Source organism: Tympanuchus pallidicinctus, unplaced genomic scaffold, assembly GCF_026119805.1.
Source record: "Tympanuchus pallidicinctus isolate F22 unplaced genomic scaffold, pur_lepc_1.0 scaffold14, whole genome shotgun sequence".
Lineage (NCBI taxonomy): Eukaryota > Metazoa > Chordata > Aves > Galliformes > Phasianidae > Tympanuchus > Tympanuchus pallidicinctus.
Window position 1 is genome coordinate 6,343,248 of NW_026294659.1, and position 21,466 is coordinate 6,364,713.

At 41.3% G+C, this 21,466-nt stretch overlaps 1 protein-coding gene across 5 annotated transcripts in view; it reads right to left on the reverse strand.

Moving 5' to 3' along the window:
* TAB3 (TGF-beta activated kinase 1 (MAP3K7) binding protein 3) overlaps positions 1-501 on the reverse strand; it is a 44,016-nt gene extending 43,515 nt beyond the window's left edge. For 4 of the 5 annotated variants that reach the window (XM_052674176.1, XM_052674175.1, XM_052674173.1 and 1 more), the window contains exon 1: positions 205-498. The gene's annotated coding sequence lies outside the window, so the exon portion shown is untranslated. Of the gene's footprint in view, positions 1-204 lie in introns of all 5 variants that reach the window. The other variant, XR_008204386.1, reaches the window with a different exon arrangement.
* Between the last annotated feature and the right edge of the window lie 20,965 nt (positions 502-21,466).

Genomic DNA, 21,466 nt, shown 5'->3' on the forward strand with positions numbered 1-21,466 from the left:
AGCCAACGCCGCCTCCCGCAGCTCCCGACGCCGCGCCCCAGCGGCCCCGACCTGACTCCCCCGTACCCCAACCCAAACCGCGGGCAGCCGTCCGCTCCGGCCCGCTTTCACCACGTTCCCCGGGCCGGGGCGGCGGCGAGGCGGCGCGGAGGCCTCGCCCCCGGCCCGTTCACCAGCCTCTCCTCCCTCCCGGCCGTTCCTCACCGTGTTGCGCTGGGAGCTCGGCTCCAGCGGCGGCTGCATGCCCACCCGGCCCCTCGCTCTGCCCCGGGCCTCCGGGACGGCAGCCGTTGGAGTCGGGACGGCGGCCGTTGGAGGGGGGCGCCCCCCCCGCTCCTGTTGCGGGTGCGGGGGCGCTCTCCGATCTGCCCCGGGTCTCCGAGAAGGGGGGGAAGGAGGGAGAGGGGGAGGGGGCCTGGAGCGCGGCCGTAAAGCGCTTCCGGGATGCGGGCGGCGCCGCACGCTCAGTGCGCGGCGCTGAGGCCGCCGGCCGCGCGGCGGAGGGGAGGGGCCCGGCCCGGTTCCGGCATGGCGTTCGGTCTCGCGAGATTTGGCGGCGCGGGGCCGGGGTTTGAACGCGCGCGGGGAGAAACGGACGCGGGGGTGTGGGGGGTGGTTGGTGACCGCGCGGGGTTCCCTCGGAGCTGCAGCCGGCTGTTATCGCCGTCCTCTATGCACAACCTTAGGGCAGCGCGGCGGGAGCTGTAAAAGGATGGTTCTCACCGCCGGGCGGCCTCGTTCACGCCCCCATCCTAGTCGAAAGTAACTGGAGCAGGCACAGAGCTGCCTCGTTTCTCTGGAAAAGCCTCTGGAAAAGCAGGGCGAAGCGGTGGAGGGAGCGGGCACGCACCTTGTATTGCCATCACTCGCTGCTCACGTCATCTTCCTTAGGCTTGAGGCCTTGTTCCTGTGTCAGAGGTTGTGTAACGTTAATTACGGAATTCCTGTGTTCTGATTCCTGCGTTGGAAACCAGCCAAATCTGACCGGTGCGTTTAGGGGGAGGCAGAAGGCAGAGGAGTAAACAGGATCTCAGTGCAACCGTATGTGAGACTTGTTCTTTCCCTTTGGTTGGACTTCAAGATCCCGAAGTGCACGTTCCTCAGCCAAAAAAGAAAAAAAAAACCCAAATCCATAATAAATAAATATAAATGAGCGCTTCCGGACCTAGTTAATCGTTGTGTGTCACTTTCTTGAAATGTAAGAAGAAGCCCCGTGGGTAGATGCTGATCTTTAGTTAGTGAAGAGTCCATGCCCTGTATTACACATACTGGCCCTGGTTTGTTCAACACTTTTTGTGTTGTCCAGCTCTTCAAACCCACATGAGTCAAACCTCTCTGCTGCTGTTTCTCTCTGTCCGTAAGCTCACTGTGATGCAGACAGGCTAGTCAAAGAGTAAGCTCCGCAGCTCCACTTTGGCTTAGCAGCCACCAATCCTTTATTTTTCTTTGAAAACAAGGATTTTTCCTCTGCATGGACTGTTGTAGAAGACTGTCATCTAGCAATTGCTTGATTTATCTTTCCCTGCGTCACTCTGAGAGCAGGAGAGTTCTGACAGAAACTGTGGAGACTTGGTATTGTGTTTTCCATCAGCCTTTAGATTTCAGAGTGGGATTGCACTACTGGTGAATTAATCAGCTTTGTAACTTCACAATTAATCTCAGCAGATCCAATGCTTTGCTTAAGAATTTAAAAAAATATATATCCATATGATTCTTAGGAGTCTGCAAACCAAAGAAATCAAAGATTGTGCATGTTTTAGCTTTGCTGAACGCATCTGTGAAAGTTCATTTTATTGCTGATCCAGTTCTTTTGTCTCCTGTTACCCATGTGGCAGCTGCAACAACTGATTATATAAAAACATACTGTTAAGAATGTATTTAAAGTATTTTTAGCTGCTTCTAATGGGGCTTAGCAGCTGGAAACAAGGAGAAGTTGCACTGAGTAATCAGTGCAGTTCTTAGACAGCTGTGTGAGAACCACTGCATCACTGTTAAAAGAGTTACGTGTGATGAAAAAAATTGAAAAATAGACCTCAATCCTTGCTGCTGTAACAGTAACTCAAAGTAGAATGGAATTCATTGTTAAACTCACTTCTGTAGTAACTTGTAGATGAAAATGTCTCTTTGTTTCATGGGTTTTATTTATTTTTCATTTTGTTTTGTTTGATGCTTGTGGCATTTATTGTTAGCCATCTTCAAAAGGCCTCAAGTTGGGATTTAAAGACTGTGCTACATTCCTTTTTAAACAGAACGGAACTATAGTTAGTTCTGCTCCTCTTTGTCTCTTTATGAGCAGCTGTCTAGGAGATCAATTTTCTTATTTTGGAATTAGGCAATTTTCTGCAGTGTGAAGACAAATAAGGCAAAATTCTGCAGAGCCTAAGAATTGCAGCCAGAAAAAGTAACGTGATAAAGTGATCCTCTAATATTCCATATTTTTTTCTGTCTGAATTGTTTCTATGCTGAATTACTTCCGTTTACAATTTTACATTACAATTAGTTACATTTACAAAAATAGTGATATTTTTTAATGTAAGCACTATAAACTTGAGTCTTGATCTAAAAAGGCAGAGTTCTTTTTCCCTATTATGTGTGGTCAGTAATGTCACTGAAGTATGCTACTGGTTTTAATTGTAGATGCATAAGGAAAGGTACACATTAGGCACGCATCCATTTATCATAGTTTTGTTTACAAACAGAAGTAATACGTCTATCTTTTTAGACATAGAACCAGACAGTATTATTAAAAAATCCAAGAAACTGTATCTAGAGTAAGGAGGTACCATTTTTCATATCATTTTTCACATGGAAAGAAGTTGGCTTGGGATGAAGTCTGAGCAGAGGAATCTGTAATAATACCTCATGTTAATGCCAAATCCTGCTGACTCCTGTTACAGTTTACTCTTACACACAAAGCTGCAGATTTAATGTAGCTAGAATCCTGTAGAAGCAAAGCTCACAATGGAGAATGTCCTTTCTGCAGTAATTCTACTTCCACCCACAGAATTACGTATAGAACATTATGGTCCTGATATGTCAGTTTAAAGGTCACAAACTACCTAGCTGTAAATCCCACATCACTGGTTTATAGGATCACCTTGCTTCTCTCACTTTCATTATGTTTTAAGGAATATATCCTTGGTTTTTCCTCATCTTAAAGTGAATTCTATCCCCTGAAAACTGTATGTAGAACAAAATTCATCTACTAGGTACCAAATTTAATTAAAACCTTTGAGACCTATGCATCACCCTTTGTGCTTTTCCTTTTGTAGAGAAAGGATTGTTTTGACTCTGCTAGGTACACTGGTTGCTTTTTTTATTTCAAAGATGTGTCATTCATGTGACCCTGAGAGAACAGAATAAAATGTTCATTGTTTGTTTTCACAGTGATTATGGATGAAGAATTTTATTTCCAAGTGAAGGTACTGTGGCATTAAAAATCAAACACAGCAATGCTCAAGTTGAGAAGTCAAAATAAACTTGTGAGAAGAGAGCACTCAAAAATTGTATTACTTTGTCTTAAATTGGGTTTTTTTTCTTCTTTATGAAATACAAACCCAAGCAACTGTCACTTGTAGTTATGTCCTTTGGAGGGCGATAGCTGACATGGTCTGGTGAACTGATGGGCGTTGGGTATATGGGCAAATGGGCACGTGTCCAACAGACAAGGGGGGGTTATCCCTCAGTGGTAATTTCTGAGTGTCTGTTGTTCCCCTCTTTTGAGGTACAAACACAATTGCATTTACACTGGAAGTTTTTCAAGGCGTGCCTTAGTATTCTCAAGTGCTGTGGCTGATTCTCAGCAGAAAGGGGCAGAATGCTGCTACTGTTTGGAGAGCAGTCTTTTGTCACAGAGCACAACAGTGACAGTGCAAATAGCATTAGAGCTAGGGCCAGCGCACACCTTTGGGTTGGCTTGCATTCTTGTCAGTTTTTCTCTTTGCAATTTCCTTAAGTAAGTTTTTGCTGCTTTTGAAGTTTCTAACCTGTGATGTGCAAGAAGTGGATTGTACAGAAATGCAGATTCTCTGCTAGCATGCTTAAAAGCGTATGAAGATCTCAGGTGTTCCTTTGTAGAGTCTTCTGCAATAGCTGCAGTTTTGGCACAATCTTTGGCACCAAAACTACTTGGAAGAGACAAGTCAGTAATGTATATAAAATCAGTGTCATAAATTGTTTTCTGACTCTGAATGGCATATAATGTGAGAAAAGTGAAGAGCTGTGCTTGTATATATGCCTTTACGATCGTGCTTATTTTATATTAAACTTTAATGATGCACTTAAAAGAGAATTGGTGATATTTTTCTCTAAAGCTACAGAAAGACCATACTTTTCCATTTGGTGATATGTAGGAATAATTCCTCTAGGGCTATTTTTCATCGCAGTTAACTCTGATGCTCTGGTCAGTTTCTAAACATGTAGAGTTCCCAGTGTAATAGCAGGAATTTAAGTTAACGATGTCATTTGTTCGTTCTGTGCCAGTGCTGTTGTGCAGAAGTAGAGCATTCTGTAAATTTAGCTGTCCTTTTTTTTTTTTAATCTTAGATGTGGTTATACTTCTACAGAGAACACAACAACTTCTGTAAGTTTATTTTACTGACTTGCACGACATAGACACACCCAGGTTAGTGAGTATGTGGCACGTAAAATGGCTGGTAAAGGATTCTGAAAGGTCTACAGATAGAAGACACATCACAACAGAAGATTGCATATGTGTTTCTAGTTCATTCAACATGGGAGTAATATTTTTGCTGCTACCTGATTGTGTCAGAGTGGTATTTCCAGTTCCCAGATTTTTCACTGGGGTGTGACATTTGAAAGGGAGATAGTACCTCTGAATTGCACTGACTGCTTGTCTAAACTCATCATCACATACTGCCATTGGCCAGGTCGTTGCTCAATGCCAGTTTTCCTGTGAACAAGAATATGGGAGATAGCAGATTACCACATCGCATTAGATACGGTTGCTAGTAAGTGCAGACAGAGTGATTGGGTCTAAAACACCCAATCTGTAGAAACAGTATTCCTTATAGGAATGCCTAAGTCCTGTGCAACATGCAGGAAGCTATACTCTCTGATAATCAGATGTTTTGTATGTTTTTGCTTGCTTGCTTTCCTATTCGTATTTGTCAGACAAGAGAGACCTAAAGGGTATCAGAGCTCTGTGTTTGTTCTGGAGGGGAGAAACAGTATGTTCTGACTGTGATGCAAATGCTTCTTTTCAATATCTGTTGCTATATTCCTTGAAAGATACACCATTGTAATAAATTATTTTTAAACCATACTCTGTATTACTACTGAAAGTTGCAACCATGCTGCAGAATATGAGTGAAAATGTAAGTATTTGCATGCAGTTTCGGGGGGTTGTTCTTGCTCAGATATCATATCATAGGGCATTAGATATCTGGAAAACACATTTAGCATTCAACCTTTTGAGCTGGCACTTACATTGTCTTTAAAAAAGTAAATGAAAATGATTGAGTATAACTGAACTAGCTTTAATCTAAGTGGTGTTCAGTTCAGCAGTCATAAAAACATATCACTACAGGCTTCAGTGGGGGGGGGGGGGGTTCACAACCATCACACACGTGTATATCCAGGATTTTCATCAGGTTTGTACAGTCCACAGAATATGCTGTTGTCTGCATTACTCTTGTTGCTATTATAACTAGTTTAAAGGGGAGCATTGCCAACTGCACTGCCACCAAGTGTGCTGTACAGACATGAAGAGGCTGCAGCGATGGTGTCAGAACATGGCCTGTGTTGATAGACAGAGGTGAATTTAATTTATGACCTGCATATGTTGCTGAGTAGTATGGAGGTTTCTGTCTCAAGTTACTGGACAAAGTTTATAAATTCTTGGACCTTGGAAAGGACAACTCAAGGTAGACCCCCATAAATGAATAGTTAAAAAGGTCATGAACATTGATTTCAGTTCATTATTACCTTTCTAGTACTAAGTAAGTCCTTACAATCAGAGTAGTTCTGTACACCAGTAGGGCTGCTTGTAGGTGAAGGCTGGAGTAGTTGAATACTTACTGGTAGGAACTGAAGCTGCAATATTTAACTGAAATTGTTCTCTCGATTTCAAAGAAGATAAAACTTCACAGTTGCAAAGACACCTGTAACTGTTCCCTATTCCAGTCTTCCACCTCAGGAGAGCCGTCAATAAAGCACCAAGCTCCTAGTAGCCTGGTACAGCTGCAAATATTGTAAATGTCTAATGACTATCTAAGGTAAGAGCAGAGCATGTGACAGCATTGGTGATTCTTAAGGACTGCAAGTAGTATAACCTCTGTGTCTTTCCATGGCCTTGGTATTAGTATGTGACAGCAGGAGTTTTGCAGTGTCACTTACAACCTCATGTCTCATGTAGAGCTGAAAGCATGTAGCTTCTATTTGTCAAAGTAATGCCTAGTCACACATTGCATTTGACTTCTTAGCAGACTTGCTTGCTGAGTTGCTTTTGTTTCCAAGTGAGATGCCTTTCATCTCTTGCCAGCTTAGAAGTATTGTCACTTCTTTCTTCCTGATGCTGGTCAGAAGCAGCAAGTATTTCCACCACTTCTAGTATGGCTTACACTAATTGAAGTGAATGTGAAGACAGCTGTTGAAAAAACCATCTCCACTTCTCCTTATATCCATCTTTCATCTCCTTACATCATCTTTTCCTTTTGATAACTGCTACATGTTTCTTGGTCACAATTTCAAAGCATTTGATGAGTTAAGCAAATATGATTGTATTATGATCCATGAGCCTCTGTTATCTTGGGAAAAGCTGGTTGCAGGACCTGACAGTGTATGAAAGATGGAAGCAAACACTGCTGTCACAGTCTTTTCACCGAGACACTCGTAATAAAGATATTTATCTCCTTCCTCTCTCTAAAGCAAAATACTCCTCAAACGTAGCCGTTTTTCTCCTTAATGAAAGGAAGCAAAATTGTTGAAGACAGAGAACTTACTGCTAACAGTTTGGTATGGAAGAGTCAGACTTTATGGAATTGGACAACTTTTCTAAAATACGTAGCTTAGATGCAAATCTGATGTTCTATTCAAGGCTGTCACAGCTGAGCCTCATGTAGTTTTCTCTACAACAGTTATCAGAGTGTAGAAAATACTTCTGATTAACCCTCTATCATACTCCAGAAATTAGTACAAGCAAAAGAAAGAGAATTTTAACAATTCTCTTCAGTTGTATAAGTGAGCAAAATTAAGTGATTTCCTTCATGTCAGTGTTTTCAAAACCTAAGCAAGATTCATGGGCATGGCAGGATTGGAGGATGATCATTGAGACATAATTCAGGAAAGGAATACCTTTTAAATAACCTTTTAATCTGACATGCATATTTCCACTGGAAACTGGAAAATTCTTTCCAATGCGTTTTTGCTTGTGTCAAAATCTGTGCTTGTGCAATAGCAAACAGAGTGAATGCAAATTAAAAGTACGAAAATGTTCATTATTGCTTTGCAGTTCATAGAAAAAAGCCAGTCAATACTCTGTATTCAGACAAATAATATCAGAAATGTAAGTGAAACAGTAAACAAATGAAATTTTTCACTCGTCATTAATGATAGGATTGGTGTTTTGAATTGCCAGAATTGCTTTTTCCACACATCCTTTCAATTTTGTGTGAAATGAGGTGGCTACTTATTCCAAACACAGAAGGCTGTATATTGTTGATATGCACTGCCATGGAGGAGACACATTTCTTTATTTCATTAAAACAACATTATAGACATGGGTTACACTTTTCACCTTAGACAGTGGTTGATGGCACCACCATTGAGTGGTTTAAATGGTCTTTGAGTACAACACAGTGGAAGGAAGAGATAACATTCAGAGGAACCTCAGCAGGCTGGAAAGGTGGGCCCGGGTGAACCTGATGAGGTTCAACACGGCAAAGTGCAAAGTTTTGCACTTGGGCCGGAGGAATCCCAGGCATCCATACAGACTGGAAGGAGCGGTCCTTGAGAGCAGCCCTGCAGAGAAGGACCTGGGGCTCCTGGTGGATGAAAAGCTCAACATTGAGCCAGCAGTGTGCTCTTGCAGCTCGGAAAGCAAATGGTGTCCTGGGCTCCATCAGAAGAGGGGTGGCCAGCAGGGACAGGGAGGTGATTGTCCCCATCTACTCTGCTCTTGTGAGGCCCCATCTGCAATACTGTATCCAGGTCTGGAGCCCCCAGTACAAGAAAGACAGGGAGCTGTTGGAGAGGGTCCAAAGGAGAGCCATGAAGATGATCAGGGGGCTGGAGCACCTCCCCTATGAGGACAGGCTGAGGAGCTGGGCTTGTTCAGCCTGGAAAAAAGAAGGCTGTGGGGTGACCTCATTGCAGGCTTTCAGTACCTAAAGGGAGCCTACAAACAGGAGGGGAATCAACTCTTTGAAAGGGTAGATAACTGCAGGACAAGGGAAAATGGCTTGAAGTTGAAGGAGGGAAGATTTAGATTGGATGTCAAGGGGAAGTCCTTTACAGAGAGAGTGGTGAGGTGCTGGAACAGGCTGCCCAGAAAGGCTGTGGATGCCCCGTCCATGGAGGTATGGAAGGCCAGGTTGGATGAGGCCCTGAGCAGCCTGGTCTGATATTAAATGGGGAGGTTGGTGGCCCTGCCTGCGTCAGGGGGGTTGGAGATTCATGATCCTTGAGGTCCCTTCCAAGCTGGGCCATTCTGTAATTCTGTGAACATCTTTTCTGTCTACCTTGTCCCTAAGAAAATGTTCTGTTTGTTTCACATTCTGCTTACAACTTTGGAAATGTACCTCCAGCCATATAATAGCTGCAACTATGTTATTCATTCTTGTGAACTGGCACCCTGCTCCAAAACTGTCACACAAGTCAGCAGGATATACTGGGTCTGGTTTTGAGTGAGGCCATTCAGTTTTACGGTAATTAGTATACTGAAATCGAAAGAAATTTAGAAATATATAACTATTAAAAGGAAGATAGATAGGCAAAGATTTAAATTAAACAATCTTTAAGGAGGACATCAGCACTGATGCTCTTGTCTTCACAACAGAAAACTCTGAAACTCACCATATTTAGTAGGTCTCATTCAAAAGTTCCTAAATAGCTGCTTTTTAAAATTACCATTCAAACCTTACGGAGGCTCTGACATTTGTTAACATTCAAGTCAAGGCAAAATTATTTGTGCTTACTTTGGCACAGAAGCTAATCCTCATGCATCATTTGCATGGGAAGGCAGCCAGCTGCAGAGTGTAGACAAAACTCCTCCCGTCTCCCTGGAGCTGAGCCTCTGCAGGACTCCTGGCCCTGGACCTCTCATAGCAACACCACAAATCTTCTGGGACCTGTCAGTGGAGGGGAGGATGGGTCTGATTTTTACCTCTTCTGTTTCCTATATTGTTGCAGTCTTGTGGCCAGCAGATGTGCCTGCCAAGGTATACAGAGAGAGGCTGGGATGGATCCAGAAGTGAATTTGTCCTATTGAATTCTGTCAGCCCTGCGGCTTCACTCAGACAGCAGTGCTGCTGGAGTCAATGAGCTTGCAAGGACTTGCAGGAGCTGCGGGATTTGTTGTTTTGATTTGTCTAAGGATCAGGCAGATTTTAAGACAATAATCAAATGGGAGCAGCACTGATTATTTTTATTTTTTATGTAACTATTAAAAAAAAATCGTAGTCTCCAGAACTTAACTTTTACACCTGCCACCTATGAGTTTGCCTTTAGATTTTAACAGAGCACGTTTAAACCTGACAAAACTGGATGATTTCCCACTGAGCAGGTGTATGTAGTCTCACGGACTCTTACTGTCTGAGAATCAAGAGCAAGACACGTTCACTTGAAAGTGTATAAACATGCATACCTTTCTTCCTTAAATTACTTCTTTCTGTGCTTTCTCTTCCATGAGTTATGACAGTGTGCAGATTTCCATTGCTGTGCGGCTTTTATTTGTCAGTGTCAGGACCCCCAGCCACACGGGAAGCCTGTGCCATCAATTTCCATTCCAGTACTCTTGGGAAGAGCTGTCAGTCGGCTGAGCCTAGACTTTACTAGATGGCAGGCTAGATCTTACTAGATTTACCTAGATTTTACGAAGGCAGGCCAATTCCCTTGATACCAGGTGACCACCCAGACACTCTTACAGGAACAAAACAGTCATTAAAGATTATTAATAAGCTAAAACAGCATTTTCTTTTGAGGTCAAGGTGTCCAGCGGTTATATTATATGCAATTTGATTCCATGTAGCCATGTAGCAGGAAACGTCTCTGCAATGAGGTCTGCTTAGGTCACTGGTCTTTTGCCATCATGCGTGCGGCGCAGCAACCTGGAGTGCTGGCTGAAAGGATGGTTTTGTCAGCTCCGTTTAGACGCCTGTTTACAGGATGAGCTTTGTCATTATACCTTCTTCTTGTATGTGTAACATTTTCCAGAGCTTTTTTTGTTTGTTTGTTTGTTTTGCTCAAATTTTGTCTTTATTTGTCTCAGCTTTGACCTTCTCCTGTACTACACTATCACCATGGTAGAAGAATCACCACTCCTGTGTGCTCTGTTCTGCACAGCCCTTGTTGCTGGTGAGCTTTAGCACCTTTCTGGGTTTTGTTAAGTCCCAGCTGTTATGCAACTATTTCCAAGATGAAGATAAGGATATGCTGACATCTATCTGATGTTTCTGCATGTAAACTCTTGCTGCCTTGAACTATATCAAGAATCATAAATCAGAATCATTTGAGTTGGAAGGCACCCTTAAAGGCCACCTGGTCCAATTCCCCTGCAACAAACAGGGGCAGCTACAGCTATATCAGGGTTCTCAGAGCCCTATCCAGCCTGACCTTGAATATCTCCAAGAATGGGGAATCCACCACATCAGCTGCATCTTGCAACTTCAATGGCATCGGAGTATACATATATATGAAATATATGTCACTGGGTCCAGAATTTGACCTACAAATTGTGAGTCAGTTTAAATTTTGTCATACACATGATTTTTCTGCTACAGTCATAATGTAGTGATATTTAGAGATTTTCTCTTGAAGTTGCAAAACACCCTCCAAGTACTTGTTTAAAATAGGTAATTTAGCTCATAGACTGCAATTGCTTCCTGAACAACACACAGCAAAAAAATAGTTCCTAAACGATCTCCTGTGTGTTCATTCTCCCCTAAGTACTTTAAGTAGATAATTAACACTGGGTGATTAAAAGCATCTTTGGTCTGTGTAATTCTACAGCCTATTATTTTTCAGAGTAATTAGATTCATTTTATCTAAAGTTGTTCAACACATATCTTTATAACAATTTAATTTGCATGCCTTCTTGGTACCTCCTTCTCTCAGTCGCTTTCATTTTATGAGACACTCAATTAGCCACATCAGGCTATGTAGAAAGATCCAAGAAGATTCAAAGCTTGATTTAAGTATCCTTTCCTCACTGAAATCCTTTATAGCACTTCAGAAGTGCACTATCCTTAGGGCTAAACCTGCAGTGCAGCAACACAGCTTTCAGTTTGTACATGGCACACCAAAGCGGAGCAATTCCAGGGGAATTACTTGGTATCAAACAAAAGCAAGTGCCCGCGAAGAGGGAGGCATGCTGTCTGTATGCATCTTTTTCCACAGCTCCACAGAAAATACAGAGTATCAGCAGTGCAGTTCTCCCTACCACAGAGGGTTATTTGAGAAATTCACTCCTAGTACTGGGCGGTGGGGCAGTGGTGATGTTGTCACTGGTGCCGCATCAGTCCCAAACAGAGGCCCTGCTTCACTCAGCAGTGTTGACCTCAAAGTAATGAGCAGCCACTATATTCTGTTATGTATGGAAGTATTATGTGAAAAAAATAATTGGTTTGGTCACGATTGTGAAATGTTTAACAAGTAAGCAACTTAGAGATCAGCACCCATTTTCTCATGTAGTTAAGGTGAGCTCAGACTAAAGCATATTTATGCTAACACTGTTGCTATTGCCATAATATGATCTTTTCAACAAATATTCCTGGTAAGAACAATTTCCTAAATGAATGACAGCTTGATTAGCTGACCAAGATCAAGTCCTGTAGAAAAATGGGTCATGTTTGTGTTTAGCTTTGCAAGAAGCACCCACAGAGAGTAAGGTGAACAAAAGTAATTTCATGCTGTCTCTGTGTTGTTTGAATTTTGAGCTTGATTGGGTCTGTGTGCTTCAGATCAAAGAGCTCAAGGGTTTAGACTCATAACTGTACAGAATTCAGGGTCCATGTAAAGAGAAATAAAACTCAGCAAAGCTTGGCACTAATGAAAAATGCTTTTACGATAGAGTCAAAATCACTTTGGGTTATATTTTGATAACTTACTGAGGTGAACCATATTGCCCCAAAGGGAAGAGAAGACCATTTATGCTTGGAAAAACAATAGTGTTTTAGCCATGTCTCTCCACTCTGCCAGCTCATGGCATGTGAAATGATGTCTCATGCCTTTGATGCTGACTGATTGTCGCAGTAAACCTTCGTGTTCTTCCTGGCTTTAGTCAATTTTTTTCTGTCATATGATGGATGTTGTGCCATTCCATTGTCCCATGGTCATTTTCTCTCTGCTTTAAGGAATAGGTGAATTTGGTTTTCCCTTCTGTTAGATTGTGTGGTGAAGTGATTGGGTCTTTCTCCAGTATCATAATTATATCTTTTCTAAGTTCCTGCCACATTACTTCCTACACACACATATCTTCCCACGTTCTTTCTAATCCACAGTATCTGAATGACCAAAAACTAGAAGTACCTGTCAAGAAGTTGCTAGAAGGATTAAGCAGAAAAATAGCCTAGAAGTATGCTGTGTTTCCAGTGGACAGGAAAAGGCGCAAATGCCAGTCTTAGTACTTTGCTATAGAGAGAGACATTTCCTAGTGATTTTAAATGTTTGTATGGAGGAAGGATTGATTTTTGTTTATTTGTCATTGCCCAGAGTCTCTTGGCAACTAAATTCCTTTATTTTGACTTTTAGCAGCCTATGACTATTCTGACAAGGAGGAAGACTGGAAACAATGATAATAAAGGTTAGATTTTCCTTAGCACTGCATGTCGTTCACATGAAAAGTGTTATTTGGCTATGAATTGTAAGACCTCAGGTTGTCTATGGTCAGTTTTGCAAGAAATTTGTGTGAAGGGCAAGAAGCAGGATCAGTACAGAGTTTCTTTGGCTTTTTCTTCCTTTTGGGAAATTCTTAGCTGCTAGAGATCCTACAAAGGGGAGATAAATGTAAATGGCTGAAATGTACATTTTCCCAATCCAGGTTGTGAGGCTTTGCTGAATCAGAGGACATGGGTTTGTGGGTTTGCAGAGAGTATTTAATGGAGCTTTTTTACTGCCAAGTGTTGATAATACTTCTAATAAATTAAATATATACAGAGAAATCTGAGCATTTTTTGGTGAAGCAGTATCCCCACCAAAATTAAACTAGCTCCTAACACAGCACACCTAAATGGCGTAACTTGCATGTGTCTGACTGTTGACAGATTTTAGTTACATTTGGTTCTCAGTTACCCAGGCAAATGTAGAAACTCATCTCTGTCTTTGTACATGTATTTCTGGCGCTGACCTACCAACAGCCCTTAGAATATGAGCAGCAGGCAGGAAGATTGCTACTTGCTGTAGGAAGACCTTAGTCCATGGCTCTCTGGCAGCTCTCAGTGAGCAAGCCTGCAGTGATCAGCTGAGTCTGCTCTGGTTTGTTCATTGATCCTGCAGCCGCTGCACATGGCATCACTCTCACATGACAAATCTGAGACAGAGATGGCTTCCCTGCTATCATTAACTTTCGTTCATCACAGTGCTTCAGCAGCCTGCCAAGCTCTCCAGTAGTAATGTGATAAATATAACTGACTGAAGCAACAACACGAGTGTAAGCAGGACTTTATCCACTTTATGCTTGGAAAAAGAAGTGACCATTCCAAACAACTGTCGCAGTACTTGCTGATAGTAGCCTGAGCTATTAATGAAGACAGGGCTTCCAAAGGGGACTTAAAATGTCCCAGTGGATTCACATATTATATATGTCAGCTTGTAAGTGAGTGGAACTTCCTTTTGGCACTACAAGGGATCATAGTAAAGGAGCTGCATATGCTAAATTCTCTCTTGCTATAATTGATGCAATTGACTTTTCAGAGGACCTGGCCCCAAATATTACTTTATCCTTTTAAAGCTAGGTATTTTTAAGTTATTATTTATGTTAGTGAAACAGCTTTCCCAGGTTTGCTCTGGATTTATATTGTTACAAGTAAACAATGAATACAAAATCAGGTTCCTAAAACGACCATCATAGTACTTAGTGCTGTACGGGAAGGCTAAATATACTCCTCTCATCTACACTGTTGTAAATCCAAAGAAGCATTGACAAATCAAAATAATTTAGTTTGACAGAGAGGAAAATTCAATACCTGCTATAGAATGTAGATAGCCCTCAGAGCACATAGTGGTGGTAGATCTGTGCTAGCAAACAATCTACCTGCATTGATGAGACATTGCAGTAAAAAAAAATCCATGCAGTACACTAGGGAGAAAAAAGGCAAAACAGTTTTAACAGAGTATTATGAAAAGCTTTCCTGCTGAGCAAAGGCAAGTGATGTAGGGGAGCTTCCAGTCTGTCCTGTCACTGTGTGTGCTACATGTACAGGCAACTCTACAAACTTCACTAAGTGTAACAGAGCCAAACATGTCCAGTACAACTTTAAAATAAACTAGGAATTTAAGGAAAGCAAATGAGCCTTCATATGTGTTTGTAATGAATCTGCAGCCTATGTGTCATGTGAACCTGACTTTTTAACATCCTGCTTATAAGAATGCAGTAGCAGGTAATTTCAGAATATCTGTGATTCGTGTTATTGATTCAAGGACGATACCTTATGTTATGCTTGTTAGTGTTATACATTAACCTTCTTTGCAGTTGTATGTCAAATACCCTTTTGAAATCCAAGTAGATTATGTCCTTTAATCACTTTGCCCAGTCTGTGTTCCTTGTGATCTCATCTCTTATTAATATCTTTAGGATTCTGCCTACCACCAAGGTCAAACTGGTCTATAATATCACAGCTCCACCCTAGGTCTTTTTAAAGAGGGTTATGTTTGTGTAATTCTGCCTCCAGTTACTGCTTCATCTTCAGAAGGCTATGAAGAATCTTTTGACTGTTTTGGATGCTTTTATATTCTAAAGTTTTATAGAAATCCTGAAAATGCTGCTTTGCGTGTTCTGATCTGCCACAGTGTTAAAATATACATCTGGATTTCTTGCTGCTAGGTTTTTTTTTTCCCCATGTTTGGCATCATCTCATCTTTTCTTCCTACATAGAAAGTAGCTCACTTTCTTTTTCATTTATCTCCTGATAGAGCAAGGTTTCTGACAAGTATCCATCTAATCTAGAATCAAAGCTATCTTTGTTTCTTCACTTTTGTGAATGTAATGCATCTTTTACCACCAGCATGTGGGCAGCATACAGGATTGCCTGGTTTATAGAAATGTTCTTGATTAGATTCTATTTTCACAGATGGAAATCCAAAATAATTGCTTGGAAAACAGTAAATATATATATATATATTTACTTATCTACTGAGAACAGAATCATACCTACAACCAGTTCCCACTGTATCCTCTCATCTCTATCACAGTAGAGGATCTATAGGGACAGGACCATTTGATTTTGTAACCTTGGACACCTCCGAGCACAGTCTTGAAATTTAATAAACAAAATGAAATAGAAATAGCAGCACAATAAAGAACAGATTACAGCCTAAAGTTTGTCATGATGAAGAGCAGCAATCAGATGGAAATAATGCTTTAAAAAATATTTTTAAATTTCTGTAGGTTTGTACTTGTCCAGATTGAATTAATCACATTTGCATGGATAAAAATGAACTGTAGAAAGTTAATTAAATAAGCAGCATCCTTGCCAGCAACTTCAACAGAAACGCAGATAGGCAAGAAGTCCTATCCATCAGTGAAGGCTATACTGGTCACAATTGGAACTGTTGCTTTTGGTAAAGCTTGACTACAATATTGAGACACCCGAAGGGATTTTGACTTTGTATTGTTAAGTCTGTGTGTTTTTCGGTTTGAAGTTACTTCTCTTGCCATTTGTAACTTTATCTTAAATAATTTAGATAATATATATTTGGGCATAATTTGTCCAAATTTTAACTAGATATACTTTTACTTCTTTTTGATTGGAACTTTCTATCTGAGAGATTGCTCCTTCATTTTGTATACAAAGCAGTGCAGATAAGGGCTTGGAACATGCCACTTACATGGTGTCAGCATTCTCAGTATGTAGCATAGCTTCAAGGGCATGTCACAAATGGAGATCATGTTTAATATACTTTTGTCTTTACTTACACTGCTTATGAAATTTGCCTCCAATGTTAATTATTTTTTAGTGTGTCCGACATCTTCATGGTGAAGCATATGCACATAGTTTGGTCAAGAGTACAACATAACAGGGTCTTGAAAAAAAAACATTTCTGGTGGTTTTTTTTTTCTTTTTCTTTTTTTTTTTTTTTTCCAGTAGTAATTAGCAGTATGGCATGAGATGGGGCACAGATGGTGTTCTCAGTCCTGCCAATGAGAGTAGGCAGAAGTGGGTACATTCAGTGGATGAATACTTGGTGCATGGCTGGTGTCGCAGCCAGAAGTTCGTCTTCTGAACCCATGAAAACATTCTGGAGGAGCAAGGACTTCAAAGCAGGAACAGAACCATCTGATGAAGTATGGCAAGTATCTTTGCCAGGCTTCAAACCCAGTGAGGAGGATTTCAAACTAAGTGAGCTGAAGAATGCTAATCATAACTTCTAGAGGAGTGAAGGCACAGGGAGCAAGGAGGAAGTGGCATCTCAGTGGGGAGAGTGTTGTGAAAAACTCGTGAAAGATGGGGATTCTCTCTCTGTATGACTGGGGATACATTTGAAGTACCTATACATGAACATGTATACCTATACATGAACATGTCTTGCAGGGGAAAGAAAGAGAAAAAATTAGAAGTTCGTGCATACTGCATAGGTATGATGTCAGTGTGGCGTATGTGGTGTCACATATGGCACATTTGACACATATGTAACAGCTCACATAGCTGCACAGGGGAGTGGAGTAGGCCCTTCAGAAAAAAGAAGCCAGGAAGGCAATGAGGAAGGCCTGTCTCTTCAAACAGGAGCTGCATGATGAGATGTGTCTAATGGTCAAAGGAAAGACCAGCATGAGGAAAAAAAGACGTGGTTGGCATCTGCAGCATCTCTATCTGATGATCAGGAACAGAGTGTGAGTCAAATCTTCCTTAGACAACTGGTGTGGATTCCGTTGGTGGTGGATTGTAATGTAGATGGGAGACACAAGAAATACAGGGAGTTTCTGGAGTGTATTGAAGGAAGCTTCTTCTTGTAAGTGGCCAAGAAGCTGAATAAGAAAGATTCAGTATGGGTCCCATTAAACACAAACCAGCAATAACTGGTTGCAGACATGAAGGGCAGCCTTGGCTGCAGTGACCATGAGATTGCATTGTTAAATCTATCAGGATTCTGAGAGAAGCATTTAGAGGATTTGCTTAAGCACAGAGGGAGGGAAAAAAGAAAACTAAGGCTCATCTGGTAATGAAAAGATCTGACTGGCAACAGGAGGAGCTTTGAAAAGTGCGCTGACATTAAAGGCAAGGCTATGGGAAGTGTGAGCCCACTGCTCCATGTGGTAGGAGAACTAATGACAAGAGATGGGGAAAAGTCTGAGGTATTCAGTGCCTTGCTTACCTTAGTTTTAACTGGCAAGGTCCACCCTCAGACATCCTGCTTTCCCAAGCTTACCAGCAGTCTGTGGAAATGAAGCATTAGAAGAAAATCTGTAGAAAAAAATAATCAACTCAGGAAGTACTTAACCTTACTCAAAATATCCAGGTTCACTGGACCAGATGGGATTCTTCCAAGGCTGTTGAAGAATCTTGCTGATGACTTTGCAAAGCTGTTTTAAAGGAGAGGTTTGGAAAAAGTGGGAAATGGCAAATGTTGCACATATTCAAGAAGGGCAGAAGGGGAATCCTGAGAGCTAAAGACTCATCAGCCTGACCTCAATCCCTGGAAACATTAACAAGTAAATCCTCCTTGGGTTGATTGAGACCGTTTCCAGCCACAGGAAGGGCAAGAATGTGATTGAGAACAACCCCTGCAGTACATTGTACCTCACCCTCCTGGTTGTCATGTCTGATGAGATGATTGGTAGTGTGGAAGGGGACAAAGACATCGATACATTTACTTTTATGTTTTATCCTTAAAGTCAAACTGATGTGTTACGGACTGGGTAAGTGCCAGACAAAATGAGTGGAATATAGGTTGGACTGCTTGGCTTAGTAAATTGTGACCAACAGTATAAAGTCCACGTTATGACAGGTCAAAGGCATCATTCCTCAGGGACCTTACTGCCACCAGAACTGCTCAACATCTTCGTGATGTTGAAGCAGTGGAGCATAATCTCAGCGTGTTTGTTGGTGGTACTAAATTGAAGGAACAGGTTGATACAATCTGGGGCAGGTCTAGGAAACTGAACAGTGAGGTGGGTTGAAAACTGCTGAACTGCTGAGCTTAGGGTGTTGTGATTAATGGCATGAAGTGCAGCCTCCTGGGTGTACCCCATGTAAATGGGAGAATTATTCTTTATTCAGCACTTTTCAGACAATATTTGGAGCACAGTGGCCACTTTTCAGGTCCCCAGTACATGAATGACATGAGCACTGATAGACAAGGATGGAGGAGGGTGTGAGAGCGTTGAGTTTGTCCAGTCTTAAACAGAAGGCTCAGGGGAGATCTCCTTGCTGCCTTCAGATACCTAGTGGCAGGATACAGAATAGATGAAGAAAGATTGTACTCAGAGGTACACAGTGGCAATGGGGACAAAGTAGAAGATGAGAAATTTCAGTTAGACAAAGGGAAGGCACTGTAAGGGTGGTAAAACACTGGAAGAAGTAAGGAGGTAGACGGTGGGATCTCCATTCCAAGAGCTACTCAAAACTCCACTGGATGTGGCAACATTTTGGATCAGCTTCAAGCAGGAGCTTAGTCCTTCGTAAATTACTCTGTGGTTAAGTGGGCAGCAAACATGCAGGGTTTTTCCTCATGGTGCTCCTATGCTTAAATCTGAAGGACACTCTATTTCTTAAGCTGAAGTATGAGCAAGAAGTGTGTTGATGGTGAAATCTTATGCCCCTTATCTATTTTTTCTGTTTAAAAAAAAAAAAAAAAAAAAAGTGGATATATATATATATATTTTAAGAAAGATATGAATGAGAGAGAGGACATAAATAGTAGTAGTTGCTTGAGAGGGAGGAAGGGGGGGTTAAGTTCTTTGCATCGACCAATGGCAGAAATTACAGGTAGGAAACTCCTGAAGTTGCTGTAACATTGCATCCAGCAGAGGGCAGGAGAAACTACAAAACAGGCTGCACACACCGTTCCTTGCTTCAAATTCTGTACTAAGAAAAACCTACGAAAAGGATGGAAGCGACCTGGACTTCAAAAATAGTTCTGGAAAGAACGGATAAAATGGGCAGATTAGTGGCTACCTGTAATTATCTTGAAGTGGTCTAGCACAGCTCTGAGCACAACAATTTTAAGCAGAAGAGTTTAAGACAAATTAGCTGTTGGTGATAATACATATTCTGAATACGGTAATCACAGCATTAGTGGTGAGGATATAAGGCTATGTTAATGTAATGAGAAGAATATAAATATGCATTATAATTTCTGAACCAAATGTCTTGGTAGGAAGTAAAGCCAGACCATTTAGGAAATTAGTGTTTGGTAGCATGGAATTTTGGATGCACAATTTCAAATTACAAGGAGAAAAAGGTTTTGCAGTTTGCAACAGGGGAATAGAGGCTTCTATTGACATTTAATTCAAATAACACCTCATTTCAAATACAAGGTTTATTCCCCAATTTACAGCAATATAAGCCTATCCGACACTAATGCGTTTTCAGAGATTGCATCCACAGTAAGTGAATGACATTCAGAAACAATAAAAAGCTACAATTAGCATGGGATGCGGAGAATATTATCAGCATAAAGATCTCTGAAAACGTCTATGGAATCATATAGAAGGACTGAAATTAGTGGCAACACTTCTTATCTGCAGGTGACACTTTGAATTATTAGGAGTAGTGAGTGAGTATAAATAAGTGATACTTTTTTCTTGCTACTTGTCAAAGTCACTAACAGTATCTTAAAGTGCCTGATGTAGTTGTTGTAATGTAGATGAATCCACTGAAGCATCTCAGATGTAGGATACAGAATTGTGCTTTCACTCTGGATTTTTATATATATTCTTAGATATATATGTGCAAGGAATGTTCAGTACCTTGGGTGGAGGCAGAAGTGAAGTGCATCTAAACCCAATATGGCAAATACTGGGTTTCCTGCAAGAAATGTTGTTCAGTGCTGGAGAGGCTGTCCAGATCCCCTGAATTTAAAAGTGTGCAGGATTTTGCTTCTGGGAAAGGCAGATGCTGATGCTTCACTTGTTCTGATTGCTGAGTTCAGTGAGATCTAGTTGGCAGTTGACCTTGTTGCTCATAAATCAAGATCCAGCTAGAAGATGCAGCCAATAAATGGTTAATTCAGATTATCTGAAGCCTTTTCCCCTCACACAGCAGTAGATCTTGCTGCTTTAAATATTCATTCCCTTCATTTTCAGCCCTGAGTAAATGAATACATCAGTTTTCACTCTTGGTAATTTATGTAATTACTTCTGTCATTTGCTTAAGATTTGAGTAGATAAAAAGATTGGAGATAGATAGGAGATTTTTTTTCCATACATTTTTAACAATGATAGTAAAACTGTAGTTTTGGAAGCGGAAAACAAGACACACACTGTGCCACACTTGGGGGCAGCTGCAGCAGTACCTGTTACTGATGCATATGAGCAGATCTAGCAGGCAGGCAGGGCATCTTCCTTTCTGTCACGGAGCAGCAGAAGTGGGAGAGTGCAGGTTTTTTTTTTCCTTGGAGACAGAGAACATAAATTAGTTCTATTTAGATTATTATTTTGTTATTTCTCAAAGAGGGCTCTGGAAGATAAATAGGAAGCAGACGTTGGGAGAAGGCTTTTACTCCATAATTACAGATGATAAGATTTGAACAGCTAATATTGGTGAAGCCTCTACATTATGTTCTACATTGGACTGGCATCTTTTGCATCATGTGCTGATTTTGCATGCTTTCAGGTTTACCTTGAGGCAGCAGCACCATCAGTTCTTTTTCAGGCTCTCTTAGGGAGCAGTCAGGCTGGATGGGGCTCTGAGCACTCTGATGTAGTTGTGGTGTCCCTGTTCATTGCAGAGCAATTGGACCAAATGGTCTTAAGGATGCCTTCCAACTCAAACAATTCTATGATTCTATGATTTCACAGCCATTCCAACACTGTGCTTTGCTCCCATTTCCTTAGCTTACCACAAGAACTCTTGTCTACACCAGTGCTTCTGTATGAGAACCTAGCTTGCAAGTTGCCTTATCCAGACCTTGG